The sequence below is a fragment of the Somniosus microcephalus genome, chromosome 3 (genome assembly GCF_052327205.1).
Source record: "Somniosus microcephalus isolate GS21.2 chromosome 3, FLI_Smic_1.0, whole genome shotgun sequence".
Classification (NCBI taxonomy): Eukaryota; Metazoa; Chordata; class Chondrichthyes; order Squaliformes; family Somniosidae; genus Somniosus; species Somniosus microcephalus.
The window spans coordinates 54,752,886-54,772,556 of NC_140989.1; the positions used below are offsets into that span (position 1 = coordinate 54,752,886).

At 48.0% G+C, this 19,671-nt stretch overlaps 1 long non-coding RNA gene across 1 annotated transcript in view; it reads left to right on the top strand.

Annotated features, from left to right (window-relative positions):
• LOC147121070 (uncharacterized) overlaps positions 1-7,430 on the top strand; it is a 92,463-nt gene extending 85,033 nt beyond the window's left edge. Inside the window, exon 3 of the long non-coding RNA XR_015075382.1 lies at positions 6,939-7,430. This is a non-coding gene — a long non-coding RNA (uncharacterized LOC147121070). The remainder of the gene's footprint in view (positions 1-6,938) is intronic.
• Positions 7,431-19,671: the final 12,241 nt, after the last annotated feature.

Here is a 19,671-nt window from a genome sequence, read left to right on the forward strand (position 1 = left end):
TTGGCAGCAGTGACCACCACACAGTCATTGTGGAGACAAAGTCCTGTATTCACACTGAGGACACCCTCCATCGTGTTGTGTGGCACTACCATTGTGCTAAATGGGATTCAGAACAGGTCTAGCAGCTCAAAACTGGGTATCCAGGAGGCACTGTGGGCTATCAGCAGCAGCAGAATTGTATTCCACCACAATCTGTAACCTCATGGCCGGCATATCCCTCATTTTATCATTACCATTAAGCCAGGGGACCAACCCTGGTTCAATAAGGAGTGTAGAAGAGCATGCCAGGAGCAGCACCAGGCATACCTAAAAATGAGGTGCCAACCTGGGGAAGCTGCAACACAGGACTACATGCATGCTAAAAAGTGGAAGCGGCATGTTATAGACAGAGTTAAGCGATCCCACAATCAATGGATCAAATCAAAGCTCTGCAGTCCTGCCACATCCAGCGTGAATGGTGGTGGGCCATTAAACAACTAACGGGAAGAGGAGGCTCCATGAATATCCCCATCCTCAATGATGGTGGAGCCTAACACGTGAGTGCAAAAGACAAAGCTGATGCATTTGCAACCAACTTCAGTCAGAAGTGCCGAGTGGGTGATCCATATCGGCCTCCTCCTGAGGTCCCCACCACCACAGAAGCCAGTCTTCAGCCAATTCGATTCACTCCACATCATATCAAGAATCGGCTGAGCGCATTGGATACAGCAAAGGCTGTGGCCCCGACAACATCCCGGCTGTCGTGCTGAAGACTTGTGCTCCAGAATTAGCTGCGCATCCAGCCAAGCTGTTCCAGTACAGCTACAACACTGGCATCTACCTGACAATGTGGAAAACTGCCCAGGTATGTCCTGTCCACAAAAAAACAGGACAAATCCAACCCGGCCAATTACTGCCCCATCAGTCTACTTTCAATCATTAGCAAAATGAAGGAAGATATCGTCGACAGTACTATCAAGCAGCACTTACTCACCAATAACCTGCTCACTGATGCCCAGTTTGGGTTCTGCCAGGACCATTCAGCTCCAGACCTCATTACAGCCCTGGTCCAAACATGGACAAAAGAGCTGAATTCCAGAGGTGAGGTGAGAGTGACTGCCCTTGACATCAAGGCAACATTTGACCGAGTGTGGCAACAAGGAGCCCTAATAAAACTGAAATCAATGGGAATCAAGGGGGAAAACTCTCCACTGGCTGGAGTCATACCTAGCACAAAGGAAGATGTTTGTGGCGGTTGGAGGTCAATCATCACAGCCCCAGGACATCGCTGCAGGAGTTCCTCAGGCAAGAGTCCTAGGCCCAGCCATCTTCAGCTGCTTAATCAATGACCTTCCCTCCATCATAAGGTCAGAAGTGGGGATGTTTGCTGATGACTGCACAGTGTTGAGTGCCATTCGCAACTCCTCAAATAATGAAGCAGTGCATGCCCGCATGAAGCAAGACCTGGACGACATTCAGGCTTGGGCTGATAAGTGGCAGGTAATATTCGCGCCACACAAGTGCCAGGCAATGACCATCTCCAACAAGCGAACATCTAACCACCACCCCTTGACATTCAATGGCATTACCATTGCCGAATCCCCCACCATCAATATCCTGGGGGTCACCATTGACCAGAAAATTAACTGGACCAGCCACATAAATACTGTGGCAACAAGAGCAGGTCAGAGGTTGGTTATTCTGTGGCGAGTGTCTCACCTCCTGACTCTCCAAAGCCTTTCCACAATCTACAAGGCACAAGTCAGGATTGTGATGGAATACTCTCCACTTGCCTGGATGAGTACAGCTCCAACAACACTCAAGAAGCTCGACACTATCCAAGACAAAGCAGCCCGCTTGATTGGCACCTCATCCAGCACCTTAAACATCGATTCCCTCCACCACCGGCGTACCATGGCTGCAGTGTGTACCATCTACAAGATGCACTGCAGCAACTCGCCAAACCTTCTTCGGCAGCACCTCCCAAACCCGCGACCTCTACCACCGAGAAGGACAAGGGCATTAGGTGCATGGGAAACCACTACCTCCAAGTGCCCCTCCAAGTCACACACCATCCTGACTTGGAAGTATATCGCTGTTCCTTCATCATCGCTGTATCAAAATCCTGGAACTCGCTCCCTAAGTGCACTGTGGGAGTACCTTCACCACACAGACTGCAGCGGTTCAAGAAGGCATAGAAACATAGAAGATAGGAACAGGAGTAGGCCATTCGGCCCCTCGAGCCTGCTCCACCATTCAATGAGATCATGGCTGATCATCCAAATTCAGTACCCGTTCCTGCCTTCTCCCCATATCCCTTGATCCCTTTAGCCTTAAGAAATATATCCAACTCCTTCTTGAATATATTTAATGAATTGGCCTCGACTGCCTTCTTTGGCAGAGAATTCCACAGGTTCACCACTCTCTGGGTGAAGAAATTCCTCCTCATCTCTGTCCTAAATGGCTTACCCCTTATCCTTAGACTGTGACCCCTGATTCTGGACTCCCTGACCATCGGGAATATCCTTCCAGCATCTAGTCTGTCTAGTCCTGTTAGAATTTTATAGGTTTCAATGAGATCCCCTCTCATTCTTCTAAACTCCAGCGAGTATAAGCCCAATCGACCCAATCTCTCCTCATACGTCATTCCTGCCATCACAGGAATCAGCCTGGTGAATCTTCGCTGAACTCCTTCCATGGCAAGCACATCCTTCCTCAGATAAGGCGACCAAAACTGCACACAATACTCAAGATGTGGTCTCACCAAGGCCCTGTACAACTGCAGCAAGACATCCTTGTTCTTGTACTCAAAACCTCTTGCTACGAAGGCCAACATACCATTTGCCCTCTTAACCGCCTGCTGCACCTGCATGCTTACTTTCAGCGACTGGTGCACAAGGACGCCCAGGTCTCGTTGCACTTCCTCTTCTCCCAATCTATTGCCATTTAGATAATAATCTGCCTTCCAGTTTTTGACACCAAAGTGGATAACCTCACATTTATCCACGTTATACTGCATCTGCCATGCTTCTGCCCAATCACCCAACCTGTCCAAATCATACTGGAGTTTCTCGGCATCCTCCTCACAGCACACACGCCCACCCAGCTTTGTGTCGTCTGCAAACTTGGAGATATTACATCTAGTTCCCTCATCCAGATCACTAATATATATTGTGAATAGCTGGGGTCCAAGGACCGATCCCTGCAGTACCCCACTAGTCACCTGCCACTCTGAAAAAGACCCGTTTATTCCAGCTCTTTGCTTTCTGTCTGCCAACCAGTTCTCTATCCAAGTCAATACCTTGCCCCCAATTCCATGTGCCTTAATTTTACACACTAATCTCTTACGCGGGACCTTATCGAAAGCCTTTTGAAAATCCAAATACACCACATCCACTGGTTCTCCCTTATCTATTTTACCAGTTACATCCTCAAAAAATTCCAGTAGATTAGTCAAGCACGATTTACCTTTTATAAATCCATGTTGACTTTGTCTAATCCTGTCACTTTTTTTCAAGTGCTCTGCTATTACATCCTTTATAATGGACTCTAGCATTTTCCCCACTACCGATGTCAGGCTTACCGGTCTGTAATTCCCCGTTTTCTCTCTACCACCCTTTTTGAACAGTGGGGTAACATTAGCTACCCGCCAATCCATGGGTACTGTTCCAGAGTCTATCGAATTTTGGAAGATGACCAGCAATGCATCTATTATTTCTAGGGCCACGTCCTTAAGTACCCTAGGATGTAGATTATCAGGCCCTGGGGATTTATCGGCCCTCAATCCCATCAATTTCCCTAACACCATTTCCCTACAAATACTGATTTCTATCAGTTCCTCCCTTTCATTAGACATCTCTGGGAGGTCATTTGTGTCCTCCTTTGTGAAGACAGAACCAAAGTATGTATTTAATTGGTCGGTCATTTCTTTGTTCTCCATTATAAATTCCCCTGATTCTGACTGGAAGGGACCTACGCTTGACTTCACCAATCTTTTTCTCTTCACATATCTATAAAAGCTTTTACAGTCAGTTTTTATGTTCCCTGAAAGCTTACTCTCATACTCTATTTTCCCCCTCTTAATTAATCCCTTTGTCCTCCTTTGTTGGATCCTAAACTGCTCCCAATCCTCAGGTTTACTGCTTTTTCTGGCCAATTTATATGTCCTCTCCTTGGATCTTATGCTATCCCTAATTTCCCTTGTTAGCCACGGTTGAGTCACCTTTTTTGTCTTATTTTTCTGCCAAACTGGGATGAACAAATTCTGTAGTTCATCCATGCGGTCTTTGAATGTTTGCCATTGCCCAACCACCGTCAACCCTTTGAGTGACATTCCCCAATCAATCCTATCCAACTCGCACCTCATACCATCGTAGTCTCCTTTATTTAAATTCAGGACCCTAGGCTCTGAGTCAACTATTTCACTCTCCATCTTAATGCAGAATTCTATCATATTATGATCGCTTCAACCCAAGGGGCCTCGCACAACAAGATTGCTAATTAATCCTTTTTCATTACATAATGCCCAGTCTAAGATGGCCTGATCTCTAGTTGGTTCCTCGAAATATTGGTCCAGGAAACCATCCCGTATACACTCCAGGAATTCCTCCTCCACAGTATTGTTACTAATTTGGTTAGCCCAATCTATATGTAGATTAAAGTCACCCATGATAACTGCTGTGCCCTTATTGCACACTTCTCTCATTTCCCGTTTAATGCCATCCCCGACCTCCGCATTACTGTTTGGAGGTCTATATACCACTCCCACTAACATTTTCTGCCCCTTGGTATTTCTCAGCTCTACCCATACAGATTCCACATCATCAGAGCTAATATCCTTCCTTTCAATTGTGTTAATCCCCTCTTTAACCAGCAATGCTACCCCACCTTCTTTTCCTTTCTGCCTATTTTTCCTGAATATTGAATACCCCTGGATGTTGAGTTCCCAGTGTTGGCCACCCTGGAGCCATGTTTCCATAATCCCAATCATATCATATTCGTTTACCTCTATTTGCGCACCTAATTCATCCACCTTATTACGAATGTTCCTCGCATTAAGACACAAAGCCTTCAGGCTTGTTTTTTTAATGCTCTTAGATCTTTTAGAATTATTATTTACTGTGGCCATGTTTGATTTAAACCCTTGATTTCTCTGACTGCCACTTTTGTTTTTCTCCATCCTGTCTTTTGCTTTTATCCTTGTTCCCCTATCCTCTGTTTCCCCGCTCAGGTTCCCAACCCCCTGCCATTTTAGTTTAAACCCTCCCCCAGAGCACTAGCAAACACTCCCCCTAGGACATCGGTCCCGGCCCTGCCCAGGTGCAAACCGTCCGTTTTGTACTGGTCCCACCTCCCCCAGAACCGGTTCCAATGTCCCAGGAATTTGAATCCCTGCCCGTTGCACCATTCCTCTAGCCACGTATTCATCTGAAATATCCTTCTATTTCTACTCTGACTAGCACATGGCATTGGTAGAAATCCTGAGATTACTACCTTTGAGGTCCTATTTTTTAATTTACCTCCTAACTCCCTATATTCAGCTTTTAGGACCTCATCCCAGTTTTTACCTATATCGTTGGTACCTATATGCACCACGACAACTGGCTGTTTACCCTCCCCCTCCAGAATGCCCTGCAGCCGCTCCGAGACATCCTTGACCCTTGCACCAGGGAGGCAACACACCATCCTGGAGTCTCGTTTGCGGCCGCAGAAACGCCTACCTATTCCCCTTACAATAGAATCCCCTGTTACTGTAGCTCACCCCCTCTTTTTCCTCCCGTCCTGTGCAGCAGAGCCACCCCTGGTGCCAGGAAGTTGGTTGCTGCTGCCTTCCCCTGGTAAGCCATCCCCCCATTAGTATCCAAAGCGGTAGATCTGTTTGAGAGGGGGATGGCCACAGGGGCCCCCTGCAGTACCTGCCTGTGCCTATTACGCTGCCTGTTGTTCACCCGTTCCCGTTCTGCCTGTGCCACCTTTATCTGCGGTGTGACCAACTGATTAAACGTGCTATTCACGATGTCCTCAGCATCGCGAATGGTCCAGTATGTATCCAATCGCTGCTCCAGCACCACAATGCAGTCTGCCAGTAGCTGTAGCTGGACACACTTCCTGCACACGTAGTTGTCAGGGACACAGGAAGTGTCCCTGAGTTCCCACATAGCGCAGGAGGAGCATACCACGGCACCGGGCTGACCTGCCATGACTTACCCTTTAATTAATTGTAATTAAATTAAATCAAATCAATCCCACCAATTACACTACAGATAAATGATATATTTTAGGGCCCTGGTTTACCAACAGTCCCCGCTACACCACAGAGACCCTAGAAACTATAAGCCACAAAGTTAGAGTTTAAAAAAGAAAGAAATACTCACCAACCAATCACTTACCTGCTTTCTGGTGACGTCTCACTTCGATTACTTTTTCCTTCTCTCCGTCTCCGAGATTGGAGATTAGTAAACCTACCTGGTCTCTGGGGGCCCTTTGAAGCCTCGTCGCTCGCGTTTCCCGCCACCGCCGCTGACGATATGAGGCCTACCTGGTCTCTGGGGGCCTTTTAAAGCCTCGCCGCTCATGTTTCCGACCGCCGCCACTGCCGCTGACACTCACCACCACCTTTTCAAGGGTAACAAGAGATGGGCAATAAATGTTGGCCTTGCCAGTGACGCCCACATCCCAGAAACGTCTTGGATAGAAATGTTAAAATGGAATATGCACCATTTGAAGCCATTCCCCAATTAGACTAGATTGATTAAATAAGTGAGGGGTCGAAGACTTGGTCTTCTCTCCCTCAAGGTGGGGAATCTGTTAGAATATTGGAAATTGGGCAAAATTGACGTAATTTTCTTAATGCTGCTAACCATCATGTTCTGCATCCTGTGCTGTGTATTTAGCTAAGTGTGTGGTTTATTTTTCTTAATTTCAAACTGTTACTAATGACTGACCCTTGTTACCCTCAGGTGTGAGACAAAGCAGTCAGATGATAAAGAGGAACAAGGGCCCCAAAAATCGGCCCAAAAGTCCAAAGATACAATAGTCAAATAAGACGAGACAATGAACATTAAAACGGGTGACCATCTTGAATTCTTTGGAAAACAAGTTATTAATCTGTAACGGTCTTGTGAATAACAACCCCATATATGGTGTGAGGTTCTGGTGGCGGAGAGGAGGAGTGCAGATAAAAACCCAGTGTCTTTTGAGCTCGGGCAGAGGTATCAGCGAAGACCATCCAGCTGTCAGAAGAACCTTTAACTCTCAGTAGACTTCCTTGCTGCCAGAGAACTTTAAACGACTATACCCTGCCCAGAGATCAAACGGGGTAATATTGTTTTAATCTCTTAATATTGCTGCGTGAGCCTAACTTTGATCTCTGTATTATTATAATCATCTTCTAATGTTTCATACTTCTACATGTTTGATTTGACTATTAATAAATGAGACATTGATTACCATTTGGCATCACGTCTGAATCTGTTCTAGTCATGCTACACTCTTCTCAGCTATGAGAGTCCAGAGCTAGGGAACAGAGTCTCAGGAAAAGGGGTCGGCCATTTAGGACTGAGATGAGGAGAAATCCCTTCACTCAGAGAGTGGTGAATCTTTGGAATTCTCTACCCCAGATGACTGTGGATGCTCAGTCAATGAATATATTCAAGATTGATATCGATAGATTTCTGGACACTAAGGGAATCAAGGGATATGGGGATAGGGCGGGAAAGTGGAGTTGAGGTAGAAGTTCAGTCATGATCTTATTGAATGGCGGAGCAGGCTCGATGGGACGTATGGCCTACTCCTGGTCCTATTACTTATGTTCTTATGAGTGTAACTCAAAAAAAGTCACAAGGGAGTTTAAAAAGTCATTATTTCAAACTATAGCATCTGTTGACCCCATCTCTGACAAACTATAGGGGGATATCTATCAATTAAACATGCTAATGTGGCGGAGCCACTAAAGGACTCAGATCGTTTGTATATAATTCCCTTTAACAACATGTTAGCTACAGCCTGAGTCTGTATCTTTATTTATACTGTTCACTTGTACAGAGCGTGATCACTTTAACAGTGCGGATTAACGCGATGATGTCACGCCGTTCATCACGTGATCCCCCACTGGCGGGAAGAACGTGATGACGTCATGACGTCAACCACGGGTCCACCCAAGCAGTCCTCGTGGAGCCTCCGAACTGAGCAGACCTACACTCGATGTTCTCCTGTAGTTACTTGTTTAAACCTGTTAGTTTCCATTAAACTTCTTTTTGTTTGATCGCCTGAGTGGACCTCAGTCTTTGGATAGGAACTAGACATTCCTACGTTGGTGACCCCGACTTTTGCGAACGGTTTTCGCAGAAGATACTCAACATGGAAACGAATGCTGTTACCTTGAAGCTACTGCAGTTCTGGGAGCAACAACCAGCCGCGTGGTTCATCCAGGCTGAAGCCCAGTTCGCCATCAGGGACATCGTTGCGGATCAGACCCGTTATTATTACATGGTCTCCGCCCTCGACAGCGCCACAGCCTCGCGGATCGTCAGCCTACTTGGTAGTCTGCCTACTGATCGCAAGTATGACACGTTAAAGGCACGGTTGCTACAGGTCTTCGAGCTCACGAAGTCGGAGCGCGCCCGCCGGCTGCTCGCTATGTCCGGCCTCGGGGACTCCAAGCCGTCCGAGCTCATGAGCCAAATGCTCACGCTCCTCGGTTCCGAACCGGAATGCTTCCTCTTCAGGGAGCTATTCCTCAGCCAACTACTGGAGCAAGTTCAGGCTGCCCTAGCCAGGTCCGAAGTCACAGACTGCGCGGAGCTTGCTGCCGAAGCGGACAAGATTTTCGCGATGACACAGCAGTACTGCGCTGCCACGAGGTGCCCATCCCCCACAGATGCTGCTCCAGCTCCTCAATCAGCGGGGTTGTGCTTCTACCATGCCCGTTTTGGCGTGAAAGCAAGATGCTGCCGCCCTCCCTGCAGCTTTTCGCTCAAAAAAAAACCATCTACAGCAACCCTGGCGAAAGAGGACCGGGTCTAACGAGCGCCCCGTGGCTGCGATGGCCATCGGAGATTCGGGAAAGCTTCTCTTCATCACCAACTCCCTATCTGGTCGACGTTTCCTTTGCGACACCGGGGCGCAGTGTAGCATCCTACCTGCGTCAAATCTCGATATACAAGCTGGGGGCCGCGGCCGCTCCCTCGTGGCGGCTAATGGTGCAGACATTCGGACCTTCAGAAGGCGGCGGGTCCAGGTGTGTTTCGGTGGCCAGCGCTTCCACTGGTAATTCATTACGGCCAAAGTCTCGCAGGCCATCCTCGGGGCGGATTTTTTGTGCGCCAACAGCCTCCTGGTCGATGTCAGGCACTGCCGGTTGATCAATGCGGCCACGTTCCACTCCATCCCGTGCCACCACGGTAACGCCATGCCGCGCGTTGTCTCCTGTGCGTTCCCACCTCCAGATGACTTCACTCGCCTCCTCGGAGAGTTCCCAGATCTGACTAGGCCCAATTTCTCCTCCTCGGCCATGAAACATGGTGTAGAACATCACATCACCACTACTGGTCCCCCGGTTTATGCAAGGGACAGACAACTCGAACCCGGCAAGCTCGCGGCTGCGAAAGCGGAGTTCGACACAATGGAGCGGCTGGGAATTACTCGTCGGTCGAATAGTCCCTGGTCTTCGCCTCTCCGCATTGTTCCGAAACCCGGCGGCGGATGGCGGCCATGCGGCGACTACCGACGCCTGAACGACGCCACTACTCCTAATCGGTACCCGATCCCGCATATTCAAGATTTCTCAGCCCATTTGGCGGGAAATACTTTTTTTTCAAAAGTCGACCTCGTCCGTGGTTGCCACCAGGTCCCCATGCACCCGCAAGATGTCCCGAAGACCGCAGTCATCACCCCATTCGGCCTGTTTGAATTTCTGTGGATGCCGTTTGGCTTGAAGAATGCTGCACAGGCTTTCCAGCGCTTGATGGACTCCGTGCTTCGGGACCTAAAATTCCTCTTTGTCTACCTCGACGACATCCTCATCGCCAGCCCTAGCAAAGAGGAGCACTTCGGCCATTTGCGCACCCTCTTCACACGCCTCAGTCAACATGGTTTGATTATCAACCCGGCCAAGTGCCAGTTCGGCCTGCAGCGGATTGATTTCTTGGGCCACCGCATCACATCAGATGGCGCAATTCCCTTACAGATGAAGGTCGAGGCGGTTACATCTTTCCCGTGCCCGCAGACCGTCAAGGCCCTACAAGAGTTCCTTGGGATGGTCAATTTTTATCACCGATTCGTACCTAAGGCGGCCCTGCTTATGCAGCCCTTGTACGAGGCCCTCAAGGCCAAGTCCGGTAAGGATCCGATCAGCTGGACAGCCGAGATGGACCGGGCGTTCGTCGACACCAAAGGCGCCTTGGCCAATGCAACCATGCTGGCGCACCTGCTTCCAGGTGCCACCATCGCCCTTACCACCAACGCATCGGACTACACAATCGGTGCAGTGCAGGAACAGTGGGTGAATGGGACGTGGCAACCGCTGGCGTTTTTCAGCCGTCAACTACGGTGAAACGAAAGAAAGTACAGCACTTTCGACCGGGAGTTGTTGGCCCTTTTTCTAGCCATCCGCCATTTCCGGTTCTTACTAGAGGGACGTCCGTTCACGGCTTTTGTAGACCACAAGCCACTAACGTTCGCTATGGCCAAGACCGCCGAACCGTGGTCAGCTCGGCAACAACGTCACCTGATGTTCATTTCAGAATTCACCACGGACATTCAGCATTTGTCCGGTAAGGACAACCTGGTGGCGGATTGCCTCTCCCGCGCGACTGTTCATGCAGTCCAACTCGGAATCGACTACGCCCTAATGGCTGCAGATCAAGCCTCGGACCCAGAGGTCCAATCATACAGAACCAGCCCCTCTAGCTTCCAAGCGGCCGACGTCAAATTCCATGCCGCAGGCACCACGCTACTTTGCGACGTCTCCATGGGAGCTCCCCGCCCTATCGTACCAGTCGCCTGGCGCCAAAAAGTGTTCGACGCTATACACGGGTTGTCACACCCTGGCATGAAGGCCTCACAAAGGCTGATGTCATCAAAATTCGTCTGGAGGGGTATGCACATGGATGTCCGCGACTGGGCCGACACCTGCGTGGTCTGCCAAAAGGCCAAGGTACAGCGTCATGTAAAAGCTCCATTGGCCACTTTCGTTGTTCCGGAGCATCGGTTCAACCACGTGAATGTGGACCTCGTGGGGCCGCTTCCACCTTCTCAAGGTTTTACACACATCCTCACAATGGTAGACCGCACCACTAGATGGCTAGGGGCAGTTCCTTTGGTTTCCACCACTTCGGCAGACGTGGCCAGAGTTTTCATCTCCTCTTGGGTTGCTCGTTTCGGGGTACTGGCAGACATCTCTTCCGATCGTGGACCGCAGTTTTCCTCTGAGCTCTGGAACGCTGTGGCTCAGGGGCTCGGCACCAAACTACATCGCACCACCGCCTATCATCCAAAGGTGAACGGCCTGTGCGAACGATTCCACAGGTCGCTCAAAGCCGCTCTGCGGGCCAGTCTTCAAGGCACAGGATGGGTGGACAGACTTCCATGGGTCCTTTTCGGTCTTCGTACGGCGCCCAAAGAAGATTTGCAATCGCCCTCGGTGGAACTCGTATATGGCCAGCCACTACGAGTACCAGGGGATTTCAACCCATCTCCAACAGAGCCATGGTCCGCATCCCAGCAACTCGTCAGCCACCAGGAGGCAGCCAGATGTTTCGCTCCAGTGCCTACATCGCATCATGGCTTACAGAGCTCCCATGTCCCAGCTGAGCTGAAGAGCGCCGAGTACGTGTTTATCCGCCACGACACCCACCGGGATCCGCTCAAGCCCCCTTACACTGGTCCCTTCCGCGTCATAGAGCCGGGAGACAAAACCTTTTCGGTCGATATCGGAGGTAAGCTGGACCACATTTCGGTTGACCGGTTGAAGCCGGCACACTTAGACCTGGACCGCCCAGTCGAGATCGCTCAACCGCCAAAACATGGCCAACCGCCCACAGTCGCCATGCCAGATCCACCACAACCGCCCGCCAGCTCGACCACCGCCCATCAGCTTCCACTTCAGGGTTACAGAAGTCGCTCGGACAGGCTTGTTAGGCCTCCTCGCCGTCTCACTTTTGCTGTTAAAGACAATTCTGGGGGGGCGCATGTGGCGGAGCCACTAAAGGACTCAGATCGTTTGTATATAATTCCCTTTAACAATATGTTAGCTACAGCCTGAGTCTGTATCTTTATTTATACTGTTCACTTGTACAGAGCGTGATCACTTTAACAGCGCGGGTAAACACGATGACGTCACGCCGTTCATCACGTGATCCCCCACTGGCGGGAAGAATGTGATGACGTCATGACGTCAACCACGGGTCCGCCCGAGCAGTCCTCGTGGAGCCTCCGAACTGAGCAGACCTACACTCGATGTTCTCCTGTAGTTACTTGTTTAAACCTGTTAGTTTCCATTAAACTTCGTTTTGTTTGATCGCCTGAGTGGACCTCAGTCTTTGGATAGGAACTAGACATTCCTACACTAACAAACTATTTTCAATTGGGAAATCTAGGTGAATGGCCAAAGCCCATATTGAAGGATGCCACCAAGGTTGAAAAGAGGAATAAAGACAAAATAATCAAGAAGTGGGGATTAGGTGACTTGGGCTTTACAAGAGTGTAGAATGTGAGGAGGGAGGAGGAGAAGGAGAAGGAAAGGAGTTTCTCAATTTTGGGAAAGAGTGAGTCAGAGTAGGAGATAGTGTGATGAGTGTTGATTTCAACACAGTGAGGATTCAGGATGGAGGATTATATAGAATGGCCTATTTGGGGCTTACGAGGATCAAGAGAGAAACATTTAAAGCAACAACCTCAGTAGAATCATTAAAACAGAGAAGAACAAGAAAGGTTGTGATGGAGAGGGAGACGTTAGATAAAGTACACTTTCTGATGGTGTACATTAAATCTATCCACAGCTTTCTTATCCCTTCACAGTTCCCAGCCACAAAACATTAATGAAAACAGTACAAATAGCTTTCAAATACTATAATTAATATCAGATTGAAAGGAGTGATTTTAAGGCTGTAACCTGATCTTGGGGTTCACACAACTATCAGCTTGTTACACCTCTGAACCCTGTGATTGGATTACAGCTTTGTAATCACTATCTGCTTCCTGTTTTCTAATTGTGTTTTACGCTGCATCTTTTATTAATCACTGTAAAATTAAGCACTGCAAAGTTCTAACAGTTCTAATAATGCAAGTTTTAATTTGGGTCCTACCGATAACGTCAAATGCTGATCAACCCGCTGTGAATTCCCAGGATTTTCTATTTTGATTTGAGCTGGCATGTTTGCTCAGCTGAGCCCCCCTTGTGCATTGATAGAGTTAGGGACAGGGAACCACGAGCTCGAATCTGCCTGATCTGTAAGTTTATCTTGAAAGTTTCAAAAGAGCAAGAGAACAGAACTCTTAATGGACATATTAAGTCATTATTTTTGAGTTGTGCAGTAACCATCTCCAACTGTGAATCATTTCTTATTTAATTTTCTACATATGTAATTGGTGTGCATTTATATAACATATTCAAATTATTATTCTTAATATCCCAACAGCATGTAGTAAAAGCATATGTAACATATTCTTCATCCTTTCAGTGCTGGTTCTTTTTGTGTTCTGCAGCACACAAACATATTTTTTTCTTCGCACAAACCAATTTTACTTCAGTTGTACAGTTTATTCCCTCCAGAAAGAAAACACAGACCTGCTGTGTCACATACACTCCCAGTGGAATTGATTCTTTCACTTTTTCTGCACTAATGCTGTAAGCACAAGCCAAAAAAACTACACTTGATTGATGCAACAAGCCCAGACGAGACCATGATGTAATCCACAGTTAAGGAGAAGCCATCATCATCAACATGAGTCATGTGAGTTGTAGCAAAGGTACTAGAGGCTGCACTTATAAAATACTAATAACCCCTGGGTGGGTGGCTAAGAGTTCAGCAAATAGCTTTATCTCAGTTGTAAAGCTCTGCAGCATTTCTGTACACTCTACCAGCCAGAAATAGATTTAACAATTGTTTAAAAGTTTAACTTGAATCAGATTTTGTTTTCACAACCAGATTTTGAGGTCTATTTTTTTTTAGCTTACTAATTGAATAAAGGAAGTAAAATGAATACCTCCTCCAAATTATTACTGGTCAATCTCCAAAAAAATGAAATCAAAAACAAATAAAACCCTTTTATACATTTAAGATGTATTCCTCAAGACTGTAAAAAGTATCCTTTTCCTAGGTTCTCAGCCTAACCTATTTGTCTCCAATTTCCTATCCTCTTTTTGTAAGGCGACGACTCCTGCTGGGTGGAGTTCCGCCTGCATTGCCACTCACCTTACTCAAGTGTCATTCATCATGTGGGAACATTTTTAGTCAGATATCTGTGACCAGTTTGGAAATCAGTGCCAACCATTTTTTTGCCGATATCTGTTCCTTTTCACTACTCCATAAGACTGTGATTTTTAGACTGACAATATCATTCCCACTGGTTGAAATCTTAGAGATTTTAACTGGATAATTAACACATAGGGCTGGATTTTCATTGGGCCGTAGAGTCGGGATGGGAGGCGTGTGGGGGTTTAAAATCCTGAAATCGGGGGTCCCGACCCCATCCCGCCCCCAACCCGCCTCCATGCCAGTTTCAAAGGAGGCGGGTACCCGCCCCGCACTGGGACCCGCCTCCCCGAGGGGGTAGGGGATTAATGCCAATTAACTGCCTGTTAACAGGTAGTTAACAGGTAGTTTTTAGCCTAATCCCTATTTTTATTGTTGAAATGTGGGATTCCCAATGGCTCCAAACCACGCCAAGATAGCAAGGCGGGCCATCGGGCTGAAGGGCTTGGAGGGGTCGAGATGTCCGGTGTTCAGGTGAGTGATGGGTGCATGAGTGCAGAGGTAAGTGTGTTTGGTCTGTGTAAAGTGTTTAAAGAAGTTCTACTAAGCTTTACTTACCTTTACAGTCTTCCTTCCCTCAGGTCTCGGGAGTCCCTCATCTCACCGGCACGGAAAGCAGAATGGGCGCCAGCTGTCAAAATCTGCAGCCTCTGCTTTCTGTTCCGGGGAGATCGCTAAATCATCCTGAGAGGAAGGAATTAACCTGGAGTACAGATTGTCAGTGTTTGACAGCTTCAAAGAGCTGTGAAACGCTGATATTTCATTTGTCAAAAGGTCTTGACAGATGAAATTTCAATCTGTGACGTCACCTGTTGCCGGGTGGCCCTTAATTGGCCTGCTGAGCCTACTGGGCGGGCTCAATAAGGTCAATCAAGTCAAAATCGCGTGGGTTGGCTAGACCTCCTACCCGACTCCTCAAAAGGCACAAACCAGGTATGCATCCAAGCTCTTTTTAAAATAGTTAATCAACACTGCGTTAACCACTTTTGATGGAAGTCTGTCTATTTTAGAAATTTGGATTCAACTAGAATAATGTGCGGCAAACATAAGGTTTGTGCCTTTTCCTTTTATTTTCTCTCCCACATGGCAGCTGTCTTTCATTCTACCAGCACATTTCACACTTCATCTAGAGCCATCCTTTGTCTCTTTACCTGTCCTATTACCATCTTGTCTCGCCTTGAATATCTCTTAATGTCTCTTCACCTCTCACAGAACTTCCCTTTTGTTCTTTCATCCCCTCCCCCATTTCCCAGCCCCCTAACTTGCCTTTTAATGGCCCAGAAATTCGGGTCAGGGGCTTCCCGCGGGTGCAAGCCCCCAATCTGCACTTACATAGCGCGCCAGCCGTTGAGCTGCAGGCCCCTGTGGAATTCCGATCCTGGGCCTGTTCCAACTGCCGGCGTACAGTGCTTGCGTATCCCAGGGGCGCAGTTAGTTCGATGCGTCCCCTGGGATCACGTGGTCCATGGAGAACCAATGGTAGCAAGGAATGCTTCATTCATAAGTTTGACAGGAAGAGCTGTCAAAACTAATAAATACTACGAGCCCCAAAACATCACTAAATCTTCAAATAACTTTTTTAAAAACATCACATTTTTTAAATAAACTATAAATTACATGAAATAACTATTTTAAACAACAATTAAAATTTTTGAAATTTTTTTTTTATTTTCTAACGGGGCTAAAAATAAACTTACCTTTCTTTAAAGTATTTAAAAATAATAAACCTGTGGAAAAATGTTTTAATTTTAATTAATTCACCACTTACCTTGTAAAAAGCAGGCCTTGCGACTGCTTTTTACATGTCTAACTCCTGGAGACTTACCTTCCCGGGAAAACCTGCAAAAAAACCGTAAGTTCGATGCGCACGCACAGTCTCTCCTACGCGCACGTTCCACCTCTTAACTCCTGCTTTCAGGGGACCGGAAGTGCCAGTTTCCCGCGCATGCGCAGGGCATGCAGGAAACCGGCACTTCCATTGGGCTTACGGGTGAGTACCCCATGCGTACTCACCCATGGAGACCCGAAGTTCAATCAATTTCATTTCCTGCTTTTTTCTCAGTTCTGAAGAAGGGTTTTGACCTGAAACGTTAACTCTGTTTCTCTCTCCATGGATGTTGCCTGGCCTGCTGAGTTTTTCCAGCATTTTCTGTTGTTATTTCGGATTTCCAGCATCCGCAGTATTTTGCTATTGTATTAGTGTTTGGTTCACTGCCACCTCTCTTCTAGGAATGCCCACCTTGAAGAAGTTCTGCTCTTCTCTTCGACGGGATCTCCATTTGGCTCTTCAACCTTGTTCATCTTCATTGCTTTCAGTTTCCCTTCTCGTGTTTGATCAGGTATCTGCCAAAATTCGGTGTCACAGCCACATAATTTTCCTCAGCAACTGTCTCCGGTTCCGACTTATTCCACATGGATTCCAACTAAACTTCCACCCTTCGTGTTTCGGATCCACCCAGGATAAAAATATCTCCAAGATATTCATCGTTCCTCAAACTACTGCTCTCGCCGCATCTTGAGATCCACGCTCAACGCCATGCGGCACCACGTGAACACTCTCGACCTCTCTCTTCAGCAGCACCGACGCACTCTATCTCAAAGCTGTCCGGGTCCACAGTTCCATTTCATCCTCCGACTCATCTGACACTTCAACAAAAAACTTTTTTTCTTCCGTTCCAATGTCAAGGATCACAAGCTTCATCAACTCTTGGACACCAGCGCCCCTGCGGAACCTTCTTCCCCTTCACTTTCCTCTGACCCCGCTTCTCCCAATCTCACCCCCTGCCGCGTTTTCACTATCCCCTCTGACCTTCCACTCTCTGACCCTGAACGATCAGTCCTCAGCAAAGGCCTGAGCTTCATCCCCTTATGCCCCCACCTCAATGAATTTCGAGCTCGGCACGATGCTGAGCTCTTTTTCCGCTGCCTTTGCCTCCGTGCCCACTTCTTTGGCCAGGAGTCTTCCCCCCGCACGGCTGACCCTTTCTCCCACTTTCAGAATTCTCATTCTACTTGGACCCCTCCCTCTGGCCCCTTACCCTCTCTAGATCTTTTCATTGCTAACTGCCAATGTGACATCAGCCGTCTCCATTTCTCTGCTCCCGTCACTCACTCCAACCTACCTCCCTCTGAACTTGCAGCACTCCATTCTCTCAGATCCAACCCTGACATTGTCATTAAACCTGCTGACAAGGGTGGTGCTGCTTTTGTTTGGTGAATCGACCTCTACCTAGCGGAAGCTGAACACCAGCTCTCCAACACCTCCTCCTACCTCCACCTGAACCATGACCCCACTACCGAACATCAAATCACCGTTTCCAAGGCTGTCACTGACCTCATCTCCTCTGGAGATCTTCCCCCCACGGCCACCAACCTCATAGTTCCCCAACCCCGCACAGTCCGCTTCTACCCCCTTCCCATGATCCACAAACAGCACTGCCCTGGTAGACCCATCATTTCAGCATGTTCTTGCCCCACGGAACTTATCTCTTCCTATCTCGAGTCTATCTTTTCTCCCCTTGTCCAGTCTCTTACCGCCTACATCCGCGACTCTTCTGATGCCCTCCGCCACTTTAACAGTTTCCAGTTTCCTGGCCCCAACCGCCTCGTTTTCACAATGGACGTACAATCCCTCTACAACTCCATCCCCCACCAGGATGGATTGAGGGCGCTCTGCTTCTTCCTTGAACAGAGGCCCAACCAGTCCCCATCCACCACCACCCTCCTCCGCCTGGCTGAACTTGTTCTCACATTGAACAACTTCTCCTTTGACTCCACTCATTTCCTCCAAATTAAAGGTGTTGCTATGGGTACCTGCATGGGTCCTAGATATGCCTGCCTTTTCATGGGATATGAAGTTTGCAGGCGACACAAAGCTGGGTGGGCGTGTGTGCTGTGAGGAGGATGCCGAGAAACTCCAGGATGATTTGGACAGTTTGGGTGATTGGGCAGAAGCATGGCAGATGCAATATAACATGGATAAATGTGAGGTTATCCACTTTGGTGGCAAAAACAGGAAGGCAGATTATTATCTGAATGGCAATAGATTGGGAAAAGGGGAAGTGCAACGAGACCTGGGTGTCCTTGTGCACCAGTCGCTGAAGGTAAACATGCAGGTGCAGCAGGCGGTTAAGAAGGCAAATGGTATGTTGGCCTTCGTAGCGAGAGGGTTTGAGTACAGGAACAAGGATGTCTTGCTGCAGTTGTACAGGGCCTTGGTGAGACCACATCTTGAGTATTGTGTGCAGTTTTGCTCGCCTTATCTGAGGAAGGATAATCTTACCATGGAAGAAGTTCAGCGAAGATTCACCAGGCTGATACCTGGGATGGCAGGAATGACGTATGAGGAGAGATTGGGTCGATTGGGCTTATACTCGCTGGAGTTTAGAAGAATGAGAGGGGATCTCATTGAAACTTATAAAATTCTGACAGGACTAGATAGACTAGATGCAGGAAGGGTGTTCCCGATGGTCGGGGAGTCCAGAACCAGGGGTCACAGTCTAAGGATAAGGGGTAAGCCATTTAGGACAGAGATGAGGAGGAATTTCTTCACCCAGAGAGTGGTGAACCTGTGGAATTCTCTACCACAGAAGGCAGTAGAGGCCAATTCATTAAATATATTCAAGAAGGAGTTGGATATATTACTTAACGCTGAAGGGATCAAGGGATATGGAGAGAAGGCAGGGACAGGGTACTGAATTTGGATGATCAGCCATGATCGCATTGAATGGCGGAGCAGGCTCGAGGGGCCAAATGGCCTACTCCTGCTCCTACCTTCTATGTTTCTATGTGGAACATTCTTTGTTCCAGTCCTACTCGGTTCCCCTCCCTCACCTCTTTTTCCGGTACATTGATGAACTAGACGATTTCATTCACTTTGCCTCCGATTTCTACCCTTCCCTCACCTTCACATGGTCCATCTCCAACTCTTCCCTTCCCATCCTCGACTTCTCCGTCTCCATCTCTGTGGATAGGTTATTGACCAACATTCACTACAAGCCCACTGACTCCCACAGTTACCTGGACTACACTTCCTCCCACCCCGCCTCCTGTAAGAACTCTATTCCATTCTCCCAGTTTCTCCGTCTCCGCCGTATAAGCTCCGACGATGCCACCTTCCACACCAGTGCTTCCGACGTGTTTTCCTTTTTCCTCAACCGAGGATTCCCCTCTACCGTGGTTGACACGGCCCTCAACCGTGTCCGTTCTATCTACCGCA